Genomic DNA, 24,460 nt, shown 5'->3' on the forward strand with positions numbered 1-24,460 from the left:
CTAAACTTTTGTCATTTCAAAGATGCTACTACATTCAGCTGGTAGTGGTGTCTCTTGTCTGTAGTCCTGGCATCCCAGAGGCAGACAGGAGGATTTCTACAAGCTTAAGGCCAGCCTAGTCTACACAGTTCCAGAGCAGCCAGGGTTACATTAAAGAGATTGTTTCAAAAAGAAGAGGAGGAGGAGGAGGAGGAGGAGGAAGAGGAAGAAGAATCAGTCATAAGTATTTTTGAGATTAGCTTTTGTCATCAAATATAAATCCCTCGGAACTTGTCCAAGTCACCTCATTAGTAGTTTGCTCTCTGCTGGAGTTCATAGTAATGTTATACATATTAATAGTCAGATGTTGAGAGTCATTGGGAATGACTGTGTTTGCTTATCTTTGATGAGTGAGAGAGAGAGAGAGAGAGAGAGAGAGAGAGAGAGAGAGAGAGAGAGAGAGAGTGTGAGTTAGTTCTGGAAACCAAACACGCTATGTAAATACCCTACTACTAAGCCATACATCCAGCACCTAGTTCCACATCTTGAATATGACAAATGAGGCGGCTATGAAGACTCATGGACATGCTTTGTGTGACTATAACTAAGAGCACTAACTTGTACTGCTTGTGACACCTGATAGCATCAAATCTCAATAAAAACAAGTCAAATGGTCTAACAGGGGCCCACAAGGACTCAAAAGATGCCCTAAGCCCTCGCTCACCTCTAGCCATTCAACTCTTAACTCAAAAAGATCTTACCACCCTTCCTCCAGCAGAGCAGGCACACTTTTGCCTCAGTGCCTTTGTACCTGAATGCTCCTGTACCTGGACTACTCTACACTCAGGCAGCTAAATGACTTGCTCTCTTTCTTAGGTCTCTGCTTAAATGTTAACTGGTTTTTGAGAACTGTTCATGCTTGCTTCTTACAAAACAGCAACCCTCACAGGTCCCCTGCTGTTATGTTCCTTCCCTCTGTACGTATCATCAGGCACTGTATAACAGATCTACTGATTCGCTGTCTATTCTGTCCCTGAACTCTAACTATAGTCAGGAAAGAACTTTGTTACCCTTTGCACCTGGAGTAAAGTAAGATACCGCTAAGGACTAAAATGCAGCAAACATAACTAACTCCAAAGTGCTAACTAAAACGCCCAAAGTCACTTAAACAATTAACAAATTATTGAAGTATTAACCTTTTAACTTTACATGACACTTTCTCCTTTTATTTATTTATATTTTTTAAAAGCACTGTATCCCTAGCTGGCCTAGAACTTGCTATGTACACCAGGCTAGCTCTGAACTCACAGAGATCTGCCTGTCTCTGTCATCTAAGGGCTGACACAAAAAAGTGTGAACAGCCAGCCAGCTTGGGGGGACTTTGTTTGTTTGTTTGAGGCAAGGCATCACTATGTATTTCCTGGCTGGCCTGGACTCCCTGTATTATTTTAAAATAGGAAGCTATTTAATAAACAAAAAAAGGGAACCAGCAAGATGAGTGATATGCCGCCAAACCTGACTGCCTGTGGTAGATTCCAACATGGTAGAAGAAGAAAACCGACTACTCAACGCTGACTGGCTTCTGACTACACATGCATGCCTCTGCCTCCTCCAATACATAAACTTAAACAAAAGGCTGGGCGAGTCCCAGCACTCGGGAGGCAGAGGCAAGTGCACTGCTGTGAGTTCGAGGACAGCCTGGTCTACAAAGTGAGTCTAGGACAGCCAAGGCTACACAGAGAAACTCTGTCTCGAAAAACCAACCAAACAAACAAAAAATTAAATTAGAAAAAAACAATTAAAAAGCATAGCCCAGTACATTCTCCCACTGCCACATCCCGAGGTGAGTTGTTAAAGCTGATGTCTACCAGAAGCACAGGGAAAGAACACGGTGTGCAGTTGCTAGGCAGCTCAGCAAGGCCTGCTAGGGCCAGAACAGAGAAGAAGGTTAACTAGATGTATGTTAAAGAGAGCAAGGGCAACCTCAGAGAGGAAAGTAGCCAGACCACCTGAACAGGTTACTCACCACTTCAAAAGCAAGCTCTCAGCGTCAACCTCAGAGACGGTGGGGCTCCTATGAGTAACCTACCTGGCTCACTGCTGCAAACCGCCTCCCTCCTCCTAGGGACCCCTCCTCCCAGTGACCCCTCCTGTCTTCTAGGTGGAGTCATGGCAACAGGTGAGAAGCAGGGTGAGAGAAGCCACCCTGAGAACCAAAGACGAATGCCAAAATAGGCGTGCCCTTAGCGAGCTCAGTGTCAGCACCCATGTTTATACCAATACAATGGTTACTATCCCAAGTGCATAGTAGAGGTATTAATCTGAGCTTTGTTTTGGTTTGTTTCCCCCCTCCCCTTTTCTCCCAAAGGAGAAGTATAGCTATACTCACTCATCTTTTTTCAAGAATGTTCTTACTCTACCAAGTTAATAAGAATTGAACTACTTACCAAAAAAATTTTTTTAATTAGGCTAGGTCTAGAAGAAACCACACTGAGAGTGAGCTGAATCCATGTAGTGAACACAGTAGTGTCTTTCCTCAGCTCTATGCCTCTCAGTTTCTTGGACTTAAAAAAAAAATGGATTTTGGAGTTAGGCATGGTGGCACACGCCTTTAATCCCAGCACTCAGTGAGTTCGAGGCCAGCCTGGTCTACAAAGCCTCAGCAGGGTGACTATGTGGGAGCTCACTAGGGGCTAAGATCTGGTCACTTCCTGGGTTTCAGGGGCTCAAGTCTTTCTAGGTGCAACAGGTATGATCTTAAAGAAACACCATTTAACTCAGCCTTAAAAATGGAAAAACATAATGCTGACTTGTCCTATCACAGCCACAATGAACAGTATACCAGCAGACAGGAAAAACGTGAAAGCTGAATCATGCTAGGTAGGTATGAACATTTTGGAAAAGTGACTTGAAAAAAGGTTAACAGAAAGAAAGAAAGAAAGAAAGAAAGAAAGAAAGAAAGAAAGAAAGAAAAAGTGTTGTTAAGTACTAGAGGAAGAAAAGTTAACGTGGCATGACCACACTGATGAAAGCTCCCACCACACCACGCAGACATTGAAAGCTCATTTATCTCATCACAAAATTAAGATGTCTCTATGAAAACATAAATGCTCAACACACTGCTAAGTCCCAGGAGTGAATGCAAATCTGTTTCAGACCTAATTTTACAATTGTGATTAATGTTACAGTAACACTCAAGTGAACACACTGATTTCTTGTGTGTTGTGTATACTCACAGCAGTCCCCTCTAGTTCTGCCTCCTGAGCAGTATTAAAAAAGCCTTGAGGAGAAAGCCACAACTTTCAGCCATGGTCTCTTACTAAGATAATTCAAGTTGCAGGCAGTACTTCTGTTTCTGCCCAGCCTGGCACTCCTTGAGGTGTACTTGATAAACTTGTTTGTGATATACTCAATAAACCTGTTTTCTTCCTACTTTGGTCTAAAGAGGAATTCATTTACTATCTATTGTGGCCAATCTACCACATTTTCTCTTATGGTTAAAAAAAAAAAAAACAAAAAACCAAAAAGCTGGGAGTGGAGGTCACACACCTGCACTGCCAACACTGGGGACACAGAGGCAGGATAATGGTCACAAGGTTGAAAGATAGCTAAGTCTATATAACAAATTTCAAGAACTATACAGTGAGCCCCTATCTCAAGAAAGGAAGGGAGTGGGAGAAGGGAAGCTGAAATTTAAGGAAGGAGCCTCTGGGAAACAGTGCTCTTCAAAGTTTAAATTTAATTTCTGGTCATAGTCTAGGGGAAATTAGTGGACCTTAATTATTTATTAACACCTGTCCCTTAAGTTTGATTTTCTTTGGTACAGGACATTTTTCTCCTAGTCTTTCTTCTGAGACAGGTTTTCATGTAGCTCAGGCTGGCCAGAACTTCCTATAAAGGCAAGGATGGCTTCCAACTCCTGGCCCTCCTGCACTTACTTCGCATGAGCCGCCACTTTCAGACAGGAAGAAGCTCTAATGGTTAACAAGAGGCCCTTATGGCACTTCCAGTTCTAAATACTGAGCTTTTAAGATTTATTTATTTATTTATTTATTTATTTATTTATTTATTATGTATACAGTGTTCTGCCTGCATGTGTTTCTGCACGCCAGAAGAGGGCACCAGATCTCATTATAGATAGTTGTGAGCCACCATGTGGTTGCAGAGAACTGAACAGATGACCTTTGGGCCATCTCTCCAGGCCATACTGAGCTTTTAAAAATGAATGAGTTTATAATAACTCTGGAAAGTTCTACAAGAACAATAGAGAAACAGGAAAGCTGAAATAATAATGAGAGTCTTCCAACGTGCACTACGTAGCCAGTGGTACCTTTTCAGTTTTATATCATGTTTGCTCATTCACTCATTCATTTTTAAAGAACAGCTCACCTATATGCAGCATTTTGATTTTGCGCATGAAGATGTAAGTGTTGCTTTGGATTTCCGAACTGTACACACCACACTCGGGTAACAGTGAAAAGCGCTTGGATGGAAAGAACAAAACAAGAACCATGAACACCCAACAGCTTGCCAAGAGACTCGCACTGTCAGTGTGAGTGAGGCAGTAGCTTCCGTCCTCAGGACCACAAAAAGAAAAAGTGAGAACAAGAGTCTATAAAATCAATAGCAAAGACATATTCAAATGCATTAGATCACATAATTTCCCAAGTGCCCCAGCTTTGGACTAAAGGCTGTGAGAGTCTAAAACTTGGACTGAGGCCAGTTTGGGGATATTTTTTCCCTCAAGATCTTTCCCCTGGGGAAATATCAAGAGAAACAAGTTCCAAAGCTCCACATCTCTAAAAATTAATTGAAAAACAAGCAACAGCAACTCACACGCACACATCCTTATCTGCAGCCCTTGCTCCTTCCTCGGCAAGGTTCCAGGACCTAACGCAATCCTGGACCTCATGAAGAGGAAGGAGGCGGGCCCTCACAAAGCATCATTCCCAGGCTGGAGACAGGCTGGCTCTCTGCTCGGGAGCAGGAAGCACTCTTTTCCCACCACACTCATGTACTTAGGAGTGTTCTTGTTTGCTGGGTGAGTTTGATGAAATCCCCCTTCTTGAACTATGGCTCACCAGGCAGCCTCTGTGCTGATCAGGCAGGCTGCCTCAGGGCCTCCTCACAGACAGCCAAGTTCACTGCCACCTTGCTGTTTCACTTGTTTCCTTCCCAGAGCGGTGACATACACATCTCTGTAACAAGCCCCCATCCATCCCCAGATATCTCCATCCTATCCAAACCCTCATAGTTTAAGTCCAGCTGAAGCCTGTTCTTTCTCAAGCCTTTCCCATGTCCTCTAGCCACCCCGCCTCTTCCCTCCTCAGGGGCCAGCACTCAGTTGCACCGTTGTGTATTTTGGGCCTCAGCTGGTATGAATAACTGCATGTGAAGGCATTTCCTACACACCTCAGACACACAACATGCTTGTGATTTTTAGGGGACACCAATGGTTACTACTCTCATTTCAAGAGTACAGAAGGCTTTGTTATTATAAATTAATTTTCTTTCTTTTCTTCCTTCCTTTCTTTCCTTATTGTGTGTGTGCACGTGTCGACACAGCACACTTGTGGAGATCAGAGGACAGCTTTCTGCAATCAGCTCTCTCCTTCCACCATGTGAGTGTCAGGGACCGAACTCAGATTGTTAGGCTCGGTGGCAAGCCATGCGCCACCACCGCCCGGCTTCTTGTGATATTAAAATAGCAGAGCTCATTTTAAGTGACTAAAAAACTCACTCTAAGTGACTGGAGAGATGGCTCAGTGGTTAAAAGCCCTGGCTGCTCTTCCAGAGGACCCAAGTTCAATTCCCAGCCACCACATGCCACTCACAACTGTTTGTAGCTCCAGATCCGGAGGACCTGGCACCCTCACACAGACACACAGGCAGGCAAAACACCAATGCACATAAAATATATAAATAAAAGGAGATACTGTCTCAAACAAACAAACAAAAACTCACTATAAGCTTGGTGTGGTGGCACAAAACTTTAATTCCAGCACTTGACAAGCAAAGACAGGTGGACCTCAGAGTTTGAGACCAGCCTGGTCTATTGAACAAATCTCAGGACAGTCAGGGCCCCACAGAGAAACCCTGTCTTAAAAACAACAACAGCAAAACTCCTCACTATACTATAGCTTTAAAAATACATATATCTGGGGGGAGGGTAAAGAAAGGTTGATAAACAGGTATTACGTTACACAGGTGAAGAAGCTCTGGTGTGCTGTGGTAAAATGTACAATACATTTTTAAAACATTTTAAAATGCCCAAAGAAGAGATTTTGACAATGTTGAGCATTAGGAAGTGATAAATGTTTGAGGAGGTGACTTTGACCTGATCTGGACATTAAGTAACACCTGTAGGTATACATACTTACCACCATATTATAATGATACGCATTTTTTATACATTGGGTCAGATAACTTAAAAAAGTCACATGTAACACAAACAAAGTAAAACCATGTGAGATGACAAAAATAAAGAGAACCACACAGTCAGTGGAGGAGTTCTGGGAAGGAGTAGAAATGGAAAGAAAAACAAATCAGTATTAAGGCCGGTGACAGCTGAAGAAAGCAGAACTGACGAAAGAAAGGAAGTCTCAGAAACTGTGGCTATTGGCCAAGAAGCAGGGTACAAGGTCTGCTTTAGCACAGGTTCTTTAAAAGGACATTTTCCCTTTCATAGTGAGAGAACACAAGAAACCCACACAGAAACAAAAGGCCACTTGGAAAAGAAACAAGGTCAACAAGAGCCAAGTGAGGGCCCAAACAGAAGCCCAAGACAAATCTAAAACTGCCTATCACAACTGTAAGTATTACTTTTACGTGGTAGAGTGAAACTGGCTGTATTTTAATTATATCACAGAGAAACACTTCAAAAAATATACATACATACATACATGTGTATGTGCATGTGTGCATGATGTGTATCTGTGAAAACAGGTACCTCTGTGGCATGATACACACACGGAGACTAGAAGACAACTTTGGGAGATGGCTATCAGGCTTACACAGCAAGTACTTCTACCTGCCAGGCCATCTCATCAGCCCAAAGGTTCATTTCTGTACTTGAGCCTCTCAGATTGATAAGGGACCACGCCCCATACTCCAAAACAATGAAGAAAAAGCATAATACACTTCATTTGCATATATTTATATGCAAAGTTCTTTATCATTTACATGAGAATAAGATAATATAAAATAGAATACATAGTAATACATCATTTAGTAATCCTGCATGATATTAATATCCTATGTTATTGAAAACAACCTGAGGCTCAGAGAAAAGAGAGCTGCCCAGGAGAATGTGCTTCTCCATTGAACAGGGCCTTAGGGTCCCTGTTTCCCACAATCTCACACTACTTCTATAAAACATTCCATTTCTACGACACTCACTAGTAGTCACTAATGTCAACAATTTCTATCATGTCACTAATACTTCACATTAAGAGAAACCAATTAAATCAAGGTGACTGAGAGCGAGCCACAGCTGGGTATAAAAGAGAAGGAAAACCAAAGTAAAACAAAAAGTGGAAAGCAATTTAATATATTTACAAAAACCTTTAAAGCCCAGAAAGTAAACTGTATACTACAGTAAAAATATTATTCAAAAGACAACATTAAAATACTATATCAAGGTGCTGGAGAGACGACAGTTCGGTGAGTCACTTGCTATTTCTGCAGAGGACCTGAGCTTGATTCTCGGCTCCCAATCTCCTCTTGGCTCCCGGGGATCCAATGCCTCTGGCCTCTAAGGCACGGATGTGCACACACACAACAAAGTGAAAATAAATAAGTTAATATCCTTCTTTTATTCTTCCAACCCAAGCAGGACAGATCAAATCTGATTTGTAGAGTTGGGAGACAAAGTCTAATTTGGAAGATTATACATCATCAAATCTGGAACTCCATAAAACAAGCAAGAGCCACATTTAAACTGAGCCGAGGGGCTGGAGATACAGTTGCGCAGCAGGAGTACTTGCTGCTCTCACAGAGAACCGGGTTTGGTTCCTAGAGCCCACATGGCGTCACCTTACAACCACCTGCTGCTCCATTTTCAGGGGGTGCGTTTGCCCTGCTCTGGTCTCCACACGTACCAGGCACACACATGGCGCACATGCATTCATGTAGGAAACACTCCTATACTGGCTGGAGCCTAAGGGTTGAGGACGTACCTTAGTGGCAGGCACTTGTCTAGCATGGGCAAGGCCCTGAGTTTGATCCTCAGCAATAAATAAACAAGTAGAATGAATGAATAAAATACATTAATAAATAAAAGCCAGGTAGGGTGGTTAATGCCTATAATCCCAGCTCTCAGGCTTGCCACTGACTTTGAGGCCAGCCTGGGCTATATTGTGAGACCCTGCCTCACAAAACCAAAACAACAACAACAACAACCCTAAAGCTTGAGTAAAAGCATGACATGAAAAAGCAGAAAATCCCAGTCTGTAGGGAAGAGGACGGGGAAGGGCTGTGCAAGAAAGTGAGTCCGGACATTAGTTTTAGATTCGACAACTCCAACAAACTTAATAGTCAAAGATAAATTATGTCATATTTCCCACTACTTTTTAAATAGTAAGTAGTATCCTAGAGTGGAGAAGAGGCACAGAAAAGAGCCAGGGAAGCCAAGCAGGCCCCTGAGCCAGGAGGCTGGCGTGGGGTTGGGCATGTTTCTTAGAGGCCACTCTGAGTCCCAGCTGTAGCTCATTTCTGGGAGCTCAGTGGCTTTATAATAATAATCCACGATAGTGCCAAGCCCAACACCACAGCAAGAAGCTTAAAGAAGCTTGTATTCCCTGAGACCCAAGAGAGGAAAGCCATCTACTTGGGAAAGTGAAACAACATAGAGCTACTTTTTAAAAAATCAAGGCAATACGTAATTAGCAGCCCAAAGCCATGGGCCTGACAATTAGTGCTGTGGTGGTTCCAAGGTAACGGTGGGTGGTCGGAAAGAGGCAGAGTCAGCTAAAGAGGGAGCAAAGTATGGAGGATGCAAAAGAACAAACGGCAGCAGGGACTACAGCCAGTGGACGGAAAGGAAGAAGAAAGTAAAGAGAAAAAGGGCTGATAAAAAAAAAAAAAAAAAAAAAAATCAGTACACAGGACCTGCAAGGTGGTTCAGGGGTAAAGACATTTGCTGTCTATAACCCGAGTTCATCCCGGAAGGAGAAAACCAACTCACACAAACCAATACATGTGAAAGAGAGGTTTGAGACCATTCAGGGCTACACAGGGAGACACTGTTTCCAAATAGAACAAAAAAGAGTGTGAGAGATGGCTCCGTAGTTAGCAGTGCATACTGCTGTGACAGAGGACCTGGGTTCAGTTCCCAATCCTCACGGGCAGCCACTCAGAGTCACCTGTAACTCCAGGGCCAAGGGGTCTGATATCTTTTATGTACTCTGAGAGGGACCTGCAATTAACAGTACACACACACACACACACACACACACACACACACACACACACACACACACACACACAGAGAGAGAGAGAAAGAGAGAGAGAGAGAACTTAAAAAAATGGACAACAAAAGAAGCAGTCCAGTCTCCACACTTCTACTTCCTATCCTTGCATCATCACATTGTTTTACTACAACCTAAAATATCCTTTCCCCCACTGCGTTCAAATATTTTTATATTCTTCAGAGACCAGTACAAACACTTCCTTCCAGGCAATTCCCTAGTGTCCTACTCAGAAGACAGGGCCAGACCTCATGTTTAGTCTTGGGGAGGGGAGTGAGCACCAGTGAGTTTGGTTTCTACTGCAGCAAGGGGGACGCAGAGGCTGAACCACCCATATCCAGGGATTCCCCGGGAAGGGTCTGCTGGAGGTAAAACCACGCTGCTGTGCCTCAGCCCCTCCCCTACACGCTCTGAGATTTATGGCAAACTCTGTATACTTTAGGGCAAACTGCAGGAAAAAAAAATGAGAGGTGGGGACCAGGTGTGAACTCTGAAACACCTGTGCAGTAAGAGCCCACCAAGAAGAAAAATACACCCTCAAGGTGTACCCAGTCTTGCCACCACTGCCCACCATCAGGGCTGACGGAAGGGTGCATACATTTAATTTGAGCCTAACTTGATCCATTCATAGCTGAAGGGCAATCTCCCTTTTGGTGCTATACACCCCAAGGGAATATTCCTTAACAACTCATTAGTTATAACAAAAGACCCACAAAACAAACATGCTCTATTTTATGATTTTACAAATGGGAACCCAGGGTGTGTAATTATTAGTAATAGGATCCTGCTCAATAAGGGACTTCTTATTCAGTAAGTTAAAGACTAACAAATCTATACACATATTAAATAATATGCACTTGCCTAACATTTACTACAGACTCTCTGGTGCCTGGGTCGGAGGCCTGCGTCACTACTCCAGCATATTCTACGTATATTTAACACACAAGCAGACTGATGGGCCGCGCCTGTATCCTGCAGGAGCCAGAAACAGGAGGATGCTGGGGACCTAAGGCCATGGTTGTGCAGTGAGCTCCAGGCCAGTCAAGAGATACATAAAAGACCCTATCTAAAAATTTAACAAGTTGCCTTGCCATGGTACTCTTGGCCTCATTTTTCCTACTTTATCTTTCATACATTTTCCTCACATACACTTCAGGAGCTGTGTTCTCTTGAACGTATTTATAATGATGCTACAAGTTGGCTATGTCCAGATAGGAACTGTTTATCCGCAAAAGGTTATTGCTGTCTATCAGTAACCTTAGTTTGTAGGACTGTCTTTGAGTGTTTGTGTTCCTTCCCTAGGGTGTGGGTGTAAGTGCTTGAGCATAGTACCCTAGGGAGTGTATACTTTTACAGGTCAATAAAAGGTCACTCCTATCAAGGAATCTTAATAGCATTATAGCAATTTTCTCTTAGGAGCACCAGGGTTGAGCTGAGGATACAGCACAGTTGGTGAGTGCCTGTCTAAGTATACACAAAACCCTGGGTTGGATCCCTATCACCAGAGAAAACCAAGGCTGGTAGTACACACCTGTAACCCTAGCAGTTGTGAGGGGAAGGCAAGAGAGTCAAAAGTTCAAGGTCTCTTCGGCTACATAGGCTACAGAGAAACCTTAAAAAAAAAAAAAAAAGTCAACAAGATGGCTTAGTGAGGTCAGAGCACTTGCTAGCAAGCCTGATGACCTAAGTTCAAATCCTGGGACCCTAAAGGTAGTGGAACATAACAGATCCCTATGAGTTCTGCTCTGACCTCCACACATGTACCATGATGGCACATGGCCACGCAATACACATCATAGACACATACAAAATAAATAAATGTTAATTTTAAAAGGGGAAAAAAAGGGGGGGGGGGCCGACAAAGATGTCTACCAGACATGGTGGTGGCTAACCCTGTAATACCAACACTTCTAGAGCTGACACTCCTGCCACAATTAATAAGTTAAATAGTAAGTTCCAGGCCAAGCCTGAACTACACAGTGACCTGTAAAACAAACAAGCAACAAGTACACGTGACAGAAGCCAGCCACAAAGGGTCAGTTGTTATATGATTCGATTCATATGACGTGACACATATGGTGACTGCTAGTGGTAAGAGGTTTCTTTCTAGCATGAGAAAATGTTCTAAAACAGATTGCAGTACAGGCTGCTCAACTCTTTAGCATACTAAAATCCACTGATCTTAGGAGCACACATTATTGTTTTGTTGCATTTGCTTTGAGATAAAGTCTCATTTAGCCCAGGCTGGCCTTGAATTCCACTTACCCAGTGCTGGGTTATAATGTTGTCATTATTGCTTCTTTTCTTTGGCCCCTTGGGATTACATTTAAGTGGGTAAACTGTATGGCAGGGAGAGGAAGGAATTTCTTGGTCAAGATGTAAGAAACACTAATCATAAAAACGAGCAACATTCCACTTCAAGATAAAAGTTAATGATGGGACCAACAAGATGACTCAGCAGCTAAAGGCGCTTGATCCACATGCTGAAGAGAATTGACTCACACAGACTGTCTGTGACCTCCACACAGGCATCACAGCACGTGGGCACCTACACACACACTAAAAAAACAAATGTAAAAATTCTATTATCAAGATACAGGCTAATGATTTTGTTTCAGAAGAAAGTTTAGAGAACGCATGCACTTTCAACCATTTACCACTGTGGATTATTAGAACCTCTCTCTAGTCTTTCAGTACTACAAAGTATCAAAACAAAACAGTCTCGGCAGAGGTTTGTGGGACTGCCTGAGGACAAGAGTTTGATCCCCAGTACCCACATAAGTCAGACTGCCTGTGCTTGTAATCCCAGAGTTGAGAAGGAGGAGACAGGAAGATCTTGGGGCGCAGTGATTGACTGACTCAAGGAGCCTCCAAATTCAGTACGTAAGCCTGTCTCAGGAAAATAAGGCAGAGCCTGGCGTGGTGGCGCATACCCTTAATCCTAGCACTCGGGAGGCAAGGGTGGGAGGATCTACGTGAGCTTGAGGCCAGCCTGGTCTATATAGTGAGTTCCAGGACAGCCGGGGCTATGGAGAGAGATCCTGTCTTGGAAAAAGGCACCTGGCTTCCACGCAAATACACACTCACGTGAGTATATATACATAAATATACACCCAACAGTGGGTTCAGATGGATATAAGAATGTGTGCTCAGATTTAGTTATTTTTATAATTAGCAAACAGAATTTGACTCTACAATTTTAATATCTAACAGGCTAATGGACCATCACAAATTAAATAATATTTGTTTTCCTTTCCATATAATTTTACACTTATGATTTTAAATGATCTGACATAAAACCGAGAAGAGCAAGTGTAAATCAAATGTCAACGGTAAGTCAATGACCAGCAGTGACACACTGCTTTGGCTACAATTATAGCCTACACACTAATGCCCTCCTGGATGCTTCTAATCAGGAACTCCTGGCAGGGCGTGGGCTCACACTTCTAACTCCAGCACTAGGGAGGCTGAGTGGAGAAGGCTGCTGTGAGTGTGCAAATAACCTAAGCACGGTGAGTACAGGTCAAACTGGGCTCCAGAGTAAAACCCTTAACAAACAAAACAAAAATTCCTGAGTGGTGGCACATGCCCACAATACTGGCAGTCTGGAAGCGAAGGCAGAAAGTTCATGAATTCAAACCTAAACAGTAACACCAGAGTACAGACTGACCCAGAACAGCATGAAAGCCATTTTCTCCCACTATCTCTTTCATGTTTTCCCCTCCCTCTGCTGATCTCTATTCCAGGTATGTATTTATACCTGCAGACACAACCCTACTGATAACAGTGCTTAGGTCTAGTTGATTTTCCTGTATTCAGCTCATCTTAAATTCCAAATCAATGTATAAAATAACACTGTACTCTACGTAGATATGTCACACACACTCCAACACGACAGAGAGGGATGGCCTGGGAGAACGGATGACTAACACATGGAAACAGATTAACATACAACTACCGCGTGTTTCTGCTTCCTACAAACAGCACCTACAAGTGCTCTGAACCAGTACACAGGCATAGTTGCAAAGAAAGTAAGCATCCACACAGGAATCCTATCTTACACACATCAGGAGCCCAAGACAGTGTCTGGGATAGAGTACAGTGCATACTTGCTGAATTAACTACCAAATGTGAATGCAAACAACTGAGGAAGAAAGAGGAAGAAAGCTGAGAGTATATAGAAAAAACAGAGAAAAAAAAAAAAAACCCACAAAAAAACAAAAAAACCAACAACAACCCAAAAACAACAAAGGAGAAGCCAGCATGGTGGCACCCACATGTAATTTCAGCACAAGCCTAACTTCGCCACAATGTAAATTGGAGGCCTGTGTAGCCTGTGTGAGACCCTGTTTCAAATAAAAATTTTCTATATTGAAAATGAGACAAGTCCTGGATATATATATCTGATATCACAATTATGAGCACCTGTCTTAAAAGAACCATTATAAGCCCCTTGAAGTAACTTTTAAAATTATCTTCCCATCTTGGTTTTCTTTTCTTTTCCTTTTTTTTTTTTTTTTTTTTTTTTTTGTTTCTTTTTTCTTTTTCTTTTCTTTCTTTTTTTGTTTGTTTGTTTCTTTTTTTTTTTTTTTTTTTTTTTTTTTTTGAGACAAGGTTTCTCTGTGTAGCTTTGGCTGTCCTGGACTAACTTTGTAGACCAGGCTGGCCTCAAACTCACAGCGATCCACCTGCCTCTGCCTCCCGAGTGCTGGGTCCCCGCCCGGTCACAGCCATCTTGGTTTTCAAAGTGTGATTTCTACCAACTTTGAGAGATGCACATTCTAGACTCCACTTCAGATAAACAGGCACGGCGACTTACGCATGCTAAGTGTGGAAAGCTCTGCCCTACATTAGGCCCTTAGGTTCTTTCTGTTGTACTGAACCTACTGTTTAATAAGCCAGTTCTGGGGAGCTGAAAACAATCGCTTGACTCTTGTGATGCTGGGATCCAGCCTAGTCCTTTACGTGCTACGCAAGCATTTAATTATCGAGCTATGTCTCCAGCCTGAAATAAAATTGTGATTACACTGAAAACCAAGAATTGTGATGGGATCTGACCTATAAGGATGTAATGTCAGGTAAAATGTGGCCTAAAGGTCTATCACAAAGATGAAAAAAAAATTCAGCTATAGGGCAGCAATATCACGAACACACTTCTCTTTGTACTTGTCTAGCACAGGGGTTGGAATGACACACATGCAGCCAAGGTTTCCCAAATGGATTAATTTCTTAATAGTCTAGAAGGAGGGACAAGGGATATGGTTCAGTGGTTATGATCCAGGAAGACATAACATCGACTTCCAGGCTTCCACATCATGTTCACACATGTGTGAACACATCTGCATAGACCCAAACACACACACACACACACACACACCCCAGAATGCTAGGACGATCATGGGGTTACCTGGTCACCATCAATTGCTGGGAGATAGGTGCAAAGGCAAGGGAGGGTGTAAGATCGGAATATAATGGAATGCACACAGTAGAGCTGGAGATGGGATTCTAACTGTAACTGTAGAGTTTTTTAAAATCTATTTATGTGTATATTTATGTCTGTGCCAGCTTGTCTGTATGTGCCCTATATGCATCATGTGTCCAGTGCTTGTAGAGACCAGAAGAGGGTACCGGATGCCCTGAAACAACTGGACTTACAGATAGTTGTAGGTCATGTGATGTGGGGGTGCTGGGAACTAAACCTAGGTCCTTTGAAAAATCAATATGTGCTCTGAGTCTAAGCAAAGTTATTCTTCTAAAATACTGGCAGGTCAATTGATTCATCAACTTAATATGCAAAAAAAAAAATCCATTCTTGAAAATGCTCAGAAAAAGAAATATGAACTGCACAAAAATGTCAGAAACCCAAGAAGGCTGCACAGGGCTAGCAAATCTCCACAGGCTCACTTCCTGTTTAAGTATGACCTCCTGGGAAAAGTTTTACTGCAGCGTTCATTACCAAATAGATGACTGTGGGTTTTAGGGGAGGCAGAGGGCAAGTTGGAAATGCGATTCTTTTGCTGAACATGAAAGAAGACAAGAGCGAAGGAGGGCGCGCGCGGGGTGGGGGGGGGGGTAGAAAGGGAACAGGAAAAAGAATTCAAAAGGGGAAAGGAGATTCTTAAACACAACCGAGAAGACTAGAAAACGCAAAAGAGAGGAGAAAGAGACGGGGGGGGGGGGGGGGAGGGGAAGAAAGTAAAAATTGGGTCTGTTCCCCATTTTTGTTTGTAATCAAAATGTAGGTTTGCGGAGGAAACGCATCAACTTCTGTAAACAAAAATATAACGACCTAGTCACGTCCTCAAAACAAACCCGTGTCAGTTTCACAGCCGTCCCCAGCTGTGCTGCGCAGGAGCCAGAAATTTATTCTAAGAGCAGAGCAGAGCAGATAGATCAAAATGGCCAATGCAAGACGCCAGATTTCAATCACGAAAAGGGCGTGTCCCAAGTTTTGTGGGTTTCCTCCCAACCAACAGCAGGGGCATGCGAGATGATGGCTCGGGTAGAGAAGAGTGGGGCGATGCCTGGACGGCTTCCCAGCCCACGCGGGTTCAGGAGCATCAGCCGGTCCCAAACCCAGACGGCTAGTCCCGAACACCCCCCCTCCCCATGTAGACTTTCCCCGAACTGGAGGAGGCCGGTCTCGAACACTAGGTGGCGGGTCCCGAACCCCAGCCGACGAGTTCCGAACCCGAGACGGTCGGCCCCGAACCCCCAGCTGGCCGGTCACGAGTGACTCACCGACAGCTCGGAGCCCCGCGCGCCTGGCCGCGGGCAACACCCGGCACACCTCGCCGTTCCGGAATGGCCCGGCACCCTCCGCTCCCGAGCGAGGCCCGCGGGGAAGGAGCGGGAAGCACAGCCGCTCCCTCCTCAGTCGCCCAGGCCGGAGCGACCAGCCGCCGCGCCCGCCGACGGACTTCCTGGAAAGCACGGTTGCTGAACTCACCTGTGCGGCCGCCGACCCTCTGCGGTCCACAAGGTTTGAATCGCTCCTCTCAGAGCCCGCACTCCGCAGTGCCTGAAGTTCAGGGAGGCGACCAGTCCTCCTGCCAGCTGCCCCCAAACCCTACCGCGCTGTCGGTGTTGCTGGTTCTCCACCCCCCCCCACTACTCCCTGTCCCCTCCCTTGCGCGTGCGTACTCTTAGGACAGGCTGCATGCTGGGAGTTGTAGTTCGAGGGAGAAGGGCGCGGCTCCGTACGGATCACGTTCTTTACTAGGGGAAGGGTGTTATAACAGGCTACAGATACCAGGACTAGGCTGAGAAATATGCTTTCCGCTCCTGTACACAACCTGCCTGCGACCCTCTGGAAGTAGAAAGCCTTTCTAGAGGCTTTTTTTTTTTTTTTTTGGGTGGGGGGATAATAGGTTTCCTTTTTTTGCGTAGTGGGCCTTTTATAGAGCAAGTCTTGTCATTGAAGGCAGATAAAAGCTGAAGGGCTGGGGTTGTAACACAGTTGGTAGAGTGCTTGCTGAAGGACACACAGAGCCCTTATATTTAATTCCAAGCAATGCATGAACTGAGTGCGGCGTTGCATGTCTCAGATCCTAGCACTTGAAGCGGAGGGAGGAGAGTCAGTTTAGGGTACTCTTCATCCAGCTATGTACTGAGTTCAAGGCCAGTGTGGGCTTAATGAGATTTTCCTTTTAAGACTAACTCAGAACCCTAGGCGTGGCGGTGGCACATGTCTTTGATCCCATCACTTGGGAGGCAGAGGCAGGAGGATTGCTGTGAGTTCTAGGCCAGCCTGGTCTACAAAGCGAGTCCAGGACAGCCAAGGCTATTATACAGAGAAACCCTGTCTCAAAAACAAACAAACAAACAAACAAATAAACAAAAAACCAACAACAACAACAACAAAAAACCTAGCTCAGTCAAGAAAGGTTCATAAGAAACCACAGGGTGTGGTGCCCCTAACACAAAAGGGGAGGAAAGATAAAAATAGAGATAGATTTCATTAATGCACACAGCCAGGAAAGGAACAGATAGGGGCTTCCTGAGCTTTAGGTTTAATCAGAGCAAGAACTGGGGGAGCCAGCAAGAAGAATGTGTAAGTGAGCAATCCTGGTCAGGATAATATCCTGGCTGGTCGTTGTTTCAGTCTGGTTCTACAAGGTGGTCCAACGAGTCCCTTTTGCCTGAGGGGACAATATCGTGCTCAGAAGATGACTGCTCATGTTCCATTCTGGGTGGGATGCCCTCACCTGGAAGGTGGGCTGACCTGGGATCCTCTGATGTTCCTGGAATCCAAGGTGACCTTAGGTGCCTTTAGGGAGGAATTGTAACAGCCAACTATACGATGTCTCAGTTACTTTGTTTTATTTTATCCTTGAAGCCGGGATGAGCTAGGACAGGTATCGCAGGTGTCTGGATAGGCATTCCTTGAATGACGTGCATGCCTCCATGCAGAGCTACTAGGCAACCCAAAACAGGAAGGCAGACACAAAATGAAGGCGGAGATGCTAGGCGGTACCCGGCTTCTCCTTATTGTATGGGCCCAAGTGAGTCAACGCTGCTTAACAGATGCAGCTTCTGACTGCCTATTGGATAGCAATTGGCCCGTTTTCCTGGTCAGTTTTTCTGCTCCATCCCATCCTTCTGTTCCAACTTCATGTTCTACATGAGGCAGTGAGTAAAGGGCAGAAGCAACAAGCCAAAGGGGGGAAATAAAGTCGTTAGAGTCAGGGAGGGAAAGACGAAGACAGTGGAAACACCTCAGAGGGCTGTTGCATTATGCCCCATGTAATGGTTGTCTCAGGTGCTGGGCTCTGAGGAGAGTGTACCTAAGGAGTGTACCAGATTACAGGAAGAATGCTCAATCTTGATAACCTAAAAAAAAAAAAAAAAAAAAAAAAAAAGGCAGGCCGGAAGAGGACCGGAGTGCATGCTTGAGGTACATTCCAGCTACACCCAGAATAGGGAGTCGCCCAATGGGTAAGCTTCTCCTGGCATCTACTTCTTCTCAGGGCAGGGAGTACCCTTGGTTAAGTAAACACCCTGGAATTTTGTGCAACTGACAGCCACTGAACAGCACTGATGATCAGGAAAATCAACCTCAATCTCTCTCTCTCTCTCTCTCTCTCTCTCTCTCTGCCCCTCTCCCCCTTGCCCTCTCTCCCCCTCTCCTCCTCTCCTCCTCTCCTCCTCTTCCTCTCCCTCCCCTCTCTTTTTCATTTGTTTGTTCATTTGAGACAAGGTCTTGCTACATAGTCAGGCTGCCCTGAAACTTGGTATTAGACCAGGCTGGCCTTAAAGAAATCTGTCTCAGCCTCCCAAGTACTAGAATTACAGGCACATACCGCCCTACCTGGCTAAGGGAACTCTCTTATAAGTTACGATATTCAGGAGTTGGTTTCTGAAAGAAATTTCTTACAGTGCACAGATTCAATTAATATTTATTGAGTATCTAATACATACCAGCATTGTGCCAGTATTTGCAATACCTCATTGGGCTTTGAAACAACCCTACAAGGAGGAAATTAATATCCTCAAGTTTTAAACAGAAAAATAAAACTGAGAAATTAATTTGCATAGAGTCAAATGGCCGGTTACTGCTTATAGGTCCAGAAATGAAGCATATACTCAGCCAAATTCTAGCTTACTTTCTAACTGCTGGTTAGACCGACATGGCTCCTAGATCTTATCAAATTCTTTAAAATACGATAATCTGTGACCAGGGTCAAAGAACATGAAAAAAACTTCTCCGAGAAATTCCAGAAGAGACAGCATTTTGGGTGAATAAAAAGGTGGATTTTTTGACAGTTCATGTATGTGATATTTGAAAATAAAACAAAACAAAAGCCTGATTTCTTGTTGATGTACATGTTTGCGTTTATGTGCACCATGTGTGTGCAAGGTGTCTTGTAAAAGCCAGAAGAGGATGTTGGGTCCCCGAAAAGTAGAGTTACAGGTACTTGGGAGCAGACAAATGTGGGTTCTGGGAACTGGTCTCATGCTCTGCAAGGGTGGCACATGCTCTTACCTGCTGAGCCATCTCTCCAGACCAGTTCGTGTGTCATATTTTGAGAGAAAGGTCTCCTGTAGCTCAGAGTGGCCTCAAATTCATTACATCGATGAGGCTGACCTTGAACTCTTGGTCCTCGTGACTTCACTTCCCAGATCCCTGAATTACTGTCTTGTACCACACATCTGGCTCCCCTGACAGCTCTGTATTCACTCTACACAGCACCCTCGTTCTTCTGGCCTGAGAAAAGAAGCTGGTTCTCTCCTTCTGCCATTCCAGGGATTTAACTCCAGTCATCAGGCTTTGGGCTGTCTGGCCGGCCAGCCTAGCCTACTCAGTGAGGTCCAGTGCAGGGTCAATGGGCCTGGCGGGCTGGAGGAGTGGTTCAGTGGTTAAGAGCATGTCCTGCTTTTCAGGAGGACCTAATGCCCTCTTTTAGCACCCACAGGCCCTTGCACATATGTGATGTACATACATACTTAGGCACACATACATATATGTAAATCTCTCTCTCTCTCTCTCTCTCTCTCTCTCTCTCTCTCTCTCTCTCTCTCTCTCTCAAGATGGCACTTGCTGGGCAGTGCTGGGACATGGCTTTACTCCAAGCACTCAGAAGGCAGAGGCGGGAAGCTCTCCAAGTATGAGGCCAGCCTGGTCTACAAAGTGAGTTCCAGGACAGCCAGGGCTACACAGAGAAGCCCTATCTTGAATACCTACAACCTCAAAAAAAAACAAAAACAAAAAAATGAAAAAAACAAAAAACAGCACTCAAGGAATACTCAAGGTTGTCTCTTGGCTTACAACACACACACACACACACACACACACACACACACACCACATACACACACACACGGGCAGAGTGAAAGCAGTTAAGATCACTCACTCACACACACACACACACACACAGATACATACACACACAGACACACACACACACACACACATACATACACACACACACACACACACACACACACACACACACACACACACACGGCCTGAGTGAAAGCAATTGATAAAATCACACACACAGAGTGAAAGTAATTGATAAGATGATACGCCAGTTCTACTTGCTGCACGTAAGTCCTCATTAGTGTTATCCTATGTCTCCAGCCAGAGGACCTCATAAAGCCTGTGCCACACTGAGTCATCATAAGCAAATGAACGCCAGGGGCAACTTGCTCATTATCAAAAGATCCCTGCAGGAAACAGCTTCCCTTGTATACTTAAGCAGTTTTTAAAAAACAATCTCCAGGATAACTGTTAAAACTTGAACTGTAGACCAAAAACTAAAAGGAAAGGATTGCATTCTGGGTCCTCGGAGTTGGTTAAAGAGGAGATAGGTAGAACTTAGAGGAGAGCAGCACTGTTCCTGATGTGCACGCATTTATGGTAAGGTCTCCTCATGTTTCCTGCCCAACTCAAATGCCACTTATTACTCCCGCCCTCCCCCGCCCCCCCTGCCCCCCCCCCCCCCCGCCGCAACACCATAGGCTGAAATCAACTCTTCCCACATCCCTGCCCTATCACGGCTCTTGTAGCGGCGCAGCTGTAATACACATTTCTGTAAATGCCAGAGGACCAAGAACCAAAAGCCGTCTCCAGCCGGCTGTGGAAGCCGAATGCCTGTGATCCCAGGACTGGAGGGAGCTGGAGACAGGAAGATCAGGATCTAACAAGGCCATTCCCAGCTCCACAGGGAGTTCAAGGCCAGCCTGAACTATATGAAACCTTGTCTCAGAAAAGAACGGCGCGGGGGGCTGGGAGGAGGGCATGGCAGTATGCTTACAAGTCATTTTTCTACTGGATTCTACAGTTTTCTAAAATTTGCTCAGGCTTGATAAACGCAGATTTCTAGAATTTGTAGAATCTCCTGACCTTTATATTTGTCAAGCCAAGGACCTGTGTTCAATTACCCTACTCATCTGGTCCCCACCGACACCCTGGGCATAAGGAATGTTATCAGCTATGGAAATCTGGCCTATCAGGTTTCTTTTTTTATTAGCATACAAAATAATGGGTTTCTAGGTTGATAGTCAAAGAAGGAGGATAGTGTAAGGGCTGCCTTTCTTTTAGTGCTAGAAAAAGGCTTAACTATCAAACAGTCCACAAAGGTGAGGCATTCCTTAACAAAATCCAAACACAAGAGAGCTCCAAGTCAAGTCAATTAAGAGTTAAGTGCTGCTGGGTGTGGGGAGGGGGTGTGTGGTGTGGAGGGAATGGCAAGCCTGGTCTACAAAGCTAGTCCAGGATAGCCAAGGCTACATAGAGAAACCCTGCCTCTCAAAAAACCAACCAACTGACCGAAACAGAGAGAGAGAGAGAGCGAGAGAGAGAGAGAGAGAGAGAGAGAGAGAGAGAGAGAGAGAGAGAGGCGCAAAGTCTGAAAGCTGGTGTCTAGAAGTCTAGAAAACAGCAAGTACAGCACAGGGGAGTGAGCAGGGGCCCAGTCAGATGAGAGGATGGGTCAGAGTAACTCCTAGTGCAGCGCCATCTTGCTTGTATTCCATTCTTGGTGCTGTGGAGGGAGGACTTCTGCACAGGGAATGAGGGGCACAAGAAAGTGAATATAGTTTAAAGAAAGAAAAAGCCAGGTGTATTGGAAGTAAGAGCAGGAGAATCCGTAGTTCAAGTCCAGCACTTGGGAGGTAAGGACCAAAGAACCAAGAGTTCAAGGCCAGCCTTGGCTACATAGTGAGTGTGAGGAAGCCTGAGGCACATCATTGTTCCTGATGTGTGTGTGTGTGTGTGTGTGTGTGACGAACTTTAAACTAGACAAGGGTGACCTCAGTGTGTATACTTATAATCTCTGTTAACCACAATGCCACAGATTGAAAAGGACAGTCTCATGTAGCTCAGACTGGCCTCAAACTCACTGTATAACTAAGCATGACCTCGAACTCCCGACTCTCCTGCCTCCTCCTGCCAGGCTAACAAGTATATAACACCACACAGGGTTTTATGAGGTGCAAGGGACAGAGTCCATGGCTTCTGCTGCTCTGCTAACCAAACTGCATCCTTAGCCCTGGAAAGGAAGACTTTTGTTTATTTGTTTTGTTTTTGTTTTTGTTTTTCGAGACAGGGTTTCTTTGTGTAACAGCTCTAGCTGTCCCAGAACTCACTCCAGGCTGGCCTTGAACTCACAGAGATCCATCAGCCTCTGCCTCCCCATCCTGCGATTAAAGGTGTGCGCCACCACCGCCAGGCAAAAGGAGAATTTGTTAAGCAAAACAATAAAGCATTATATTTCCTCAGAGAAGTCTGTGACAGCAAATATAGAAACCAGATCTAGGCCTCTCTGTTCCTCAGACTGTAATCAGCCTGGGGCTCACCAAGCTGAGGCAGAGCTCAGTGGGGGAAGCAGCAAGTTTAGTTTTTCTGCTGTTCCAGGTCAGATCTTTATTCAGAAAATTGGTTTAGTGTTAGCTGGCAGAAGGTGTACACAGGTACATATCATTGTGTTCCTGTTCCCAATTATTCTAACAAACTTCAATTGTGTAAGCCCAAGTGGGGCTTTTGGGTTCAACATGTTTCAGTTTCTCCTTTGGCTACAGTGGCTGTGCACTTTATCTTCTTTGTATTAAGGTGCCATTGTTCTTTGGCAAATGTTCTTAAGTAAAGTAAGAACACAGTGTCAGACACTTATTGTGAAGAGATACTCTGTCCCAGAGTATCCAGGAACCAGGCTTTTACATTTAAAGGTAAGTTTATTGACCCCCACCACCACGTCACCCTTTTACATTTTCATTTACAACTATAATTCCAGACACAAATGAGCACATGACATCTCTGAAAGCTGAACGATCTTGGCTAATTAAAACAGTTTACATTTAGCTGAACATTAATTAGCTCTGGGTGGCTAATTCCAAAGGGCCCAAAATTGCACCTTTTTGGGCCAGTGGGGTTCCTTATGTTGAGGTTAAAATTAGTTTACACTGCATACATTTTTAAAAAAAATTTCACACTTACTTTTCACAAGATGTTCAACTTCACATTTAAAAGGCAAGTTATTATTTAGTGTCCTAGTGAATTAACCAACCGTGTAGCTTTGATCAAAAAGTATCAAATGAAAAATAAAGCCATGTGGCTTTTCAGTAACTGCTTAAGTAAACAAATGTTACCAACAAAATTTACAAGTTTACAAGAGTATTATGTCCCTTAGTCTCTTCAACAGGATATAGGCAACAATACACATAAGGTCACACTGACAGGCATAGAACCAGTAAGCCATTATGACTGGTGGCATGCAAGTATTTTACATTTTATGTGCAATGAAAAATGCTGCTTGTTTTCTGAAAAACATAGAATAAGATTAAGATAAAGGTTTACTTAAAATATAAATATGCTTTTTCCTGTACACAGAGATATGATTATTTTAATCCTATGTATCTATTTATTTTAAAATTTAAGACAAAGTCTTGTGTATCCCAGGCTGGTCTTGAACTTGTTATGCTGATGAGGATGACCTTGAACTTCTGATCCTCCTGCCTCCACCTCTCAAGTGCTCGGATTACAGGTGTACACTATCAAGCCTGGCTGAGAATCATTTAGATAAAGATTGTCATGGCTAACATTTGGTACTAAAGTAAAATTACTCAGGACGTGTACTTTCTAGCCATCTCCTCTTTTCACATGACTAATTCCTGTCTGCCTACTTCTAGATTGTGTCCACAGAAGTTTAAATCCTGGACCACTTTCTTTCAACAGGAAAGACAGCACTTTTGATTGTCTCCTGGTATGCAATCAATATGTGCTTGGAAATACAAATCAACAGATAACAAATGAAAACCTATGAAATACCATACTGGTCAATTTCTTTCTTTGTACTTCCTCCCTTCCTTTCCCTCTGATTCTAAAGGAGAAAAAAAATGTATATACATACATATTAAGATAGCCTTTTTGTTCTTGAGGGAAGCATCCCAAGACTTTTAAAGTTTTTATTATTCTGTAGTGCTTAGGATTGAACCCATATGCCCGGAAGTACTCTGCCACTCAGCCACCTTTCCCAGCCCTGAAGCAGCATTTCTGACGAGGCTGCTTGTCC

General features: G+C 44.1%; 1 protein-coding gene across 1 annotated transcript in view; it reads right to left on the reverse strand.

Annotated features, from left to right (window-relative positions):
* The window catches only part of Tmod3 (tropomodulin 3), a 62,551-nt gene extending 46,226 nt beyond the window's left edge, over positions 1-16,325 (reverse strand). The window contains exon 1 of the mRNA XM_051140510.1: positions 16,188-16,325. The gene's annotated coding sequence lies outside the window, so the exon portion shown is untranslated. The remainder of the gene's footprint in view (positions 1-16,187) is intronic.
* Between the last annotated feature and the right edge of the window lie 8,135 nt (positions 16,326-24,460).

The sequence above is a fragment of the Acomys russatus genome, chromosome 32, assembly GCF_903995435.1.
Source record: "Acomys russatus chromosome 32, mAcoRus1.1, whole genome shotgun sequence".
In the NCBI taxonomy this organism is placed as follows: domain Eukaryota; kingdom Metazoa; phylum Chordata; class Mammalia; order Rodentia; family Muridae; genus Acomys; species Acomys russatus.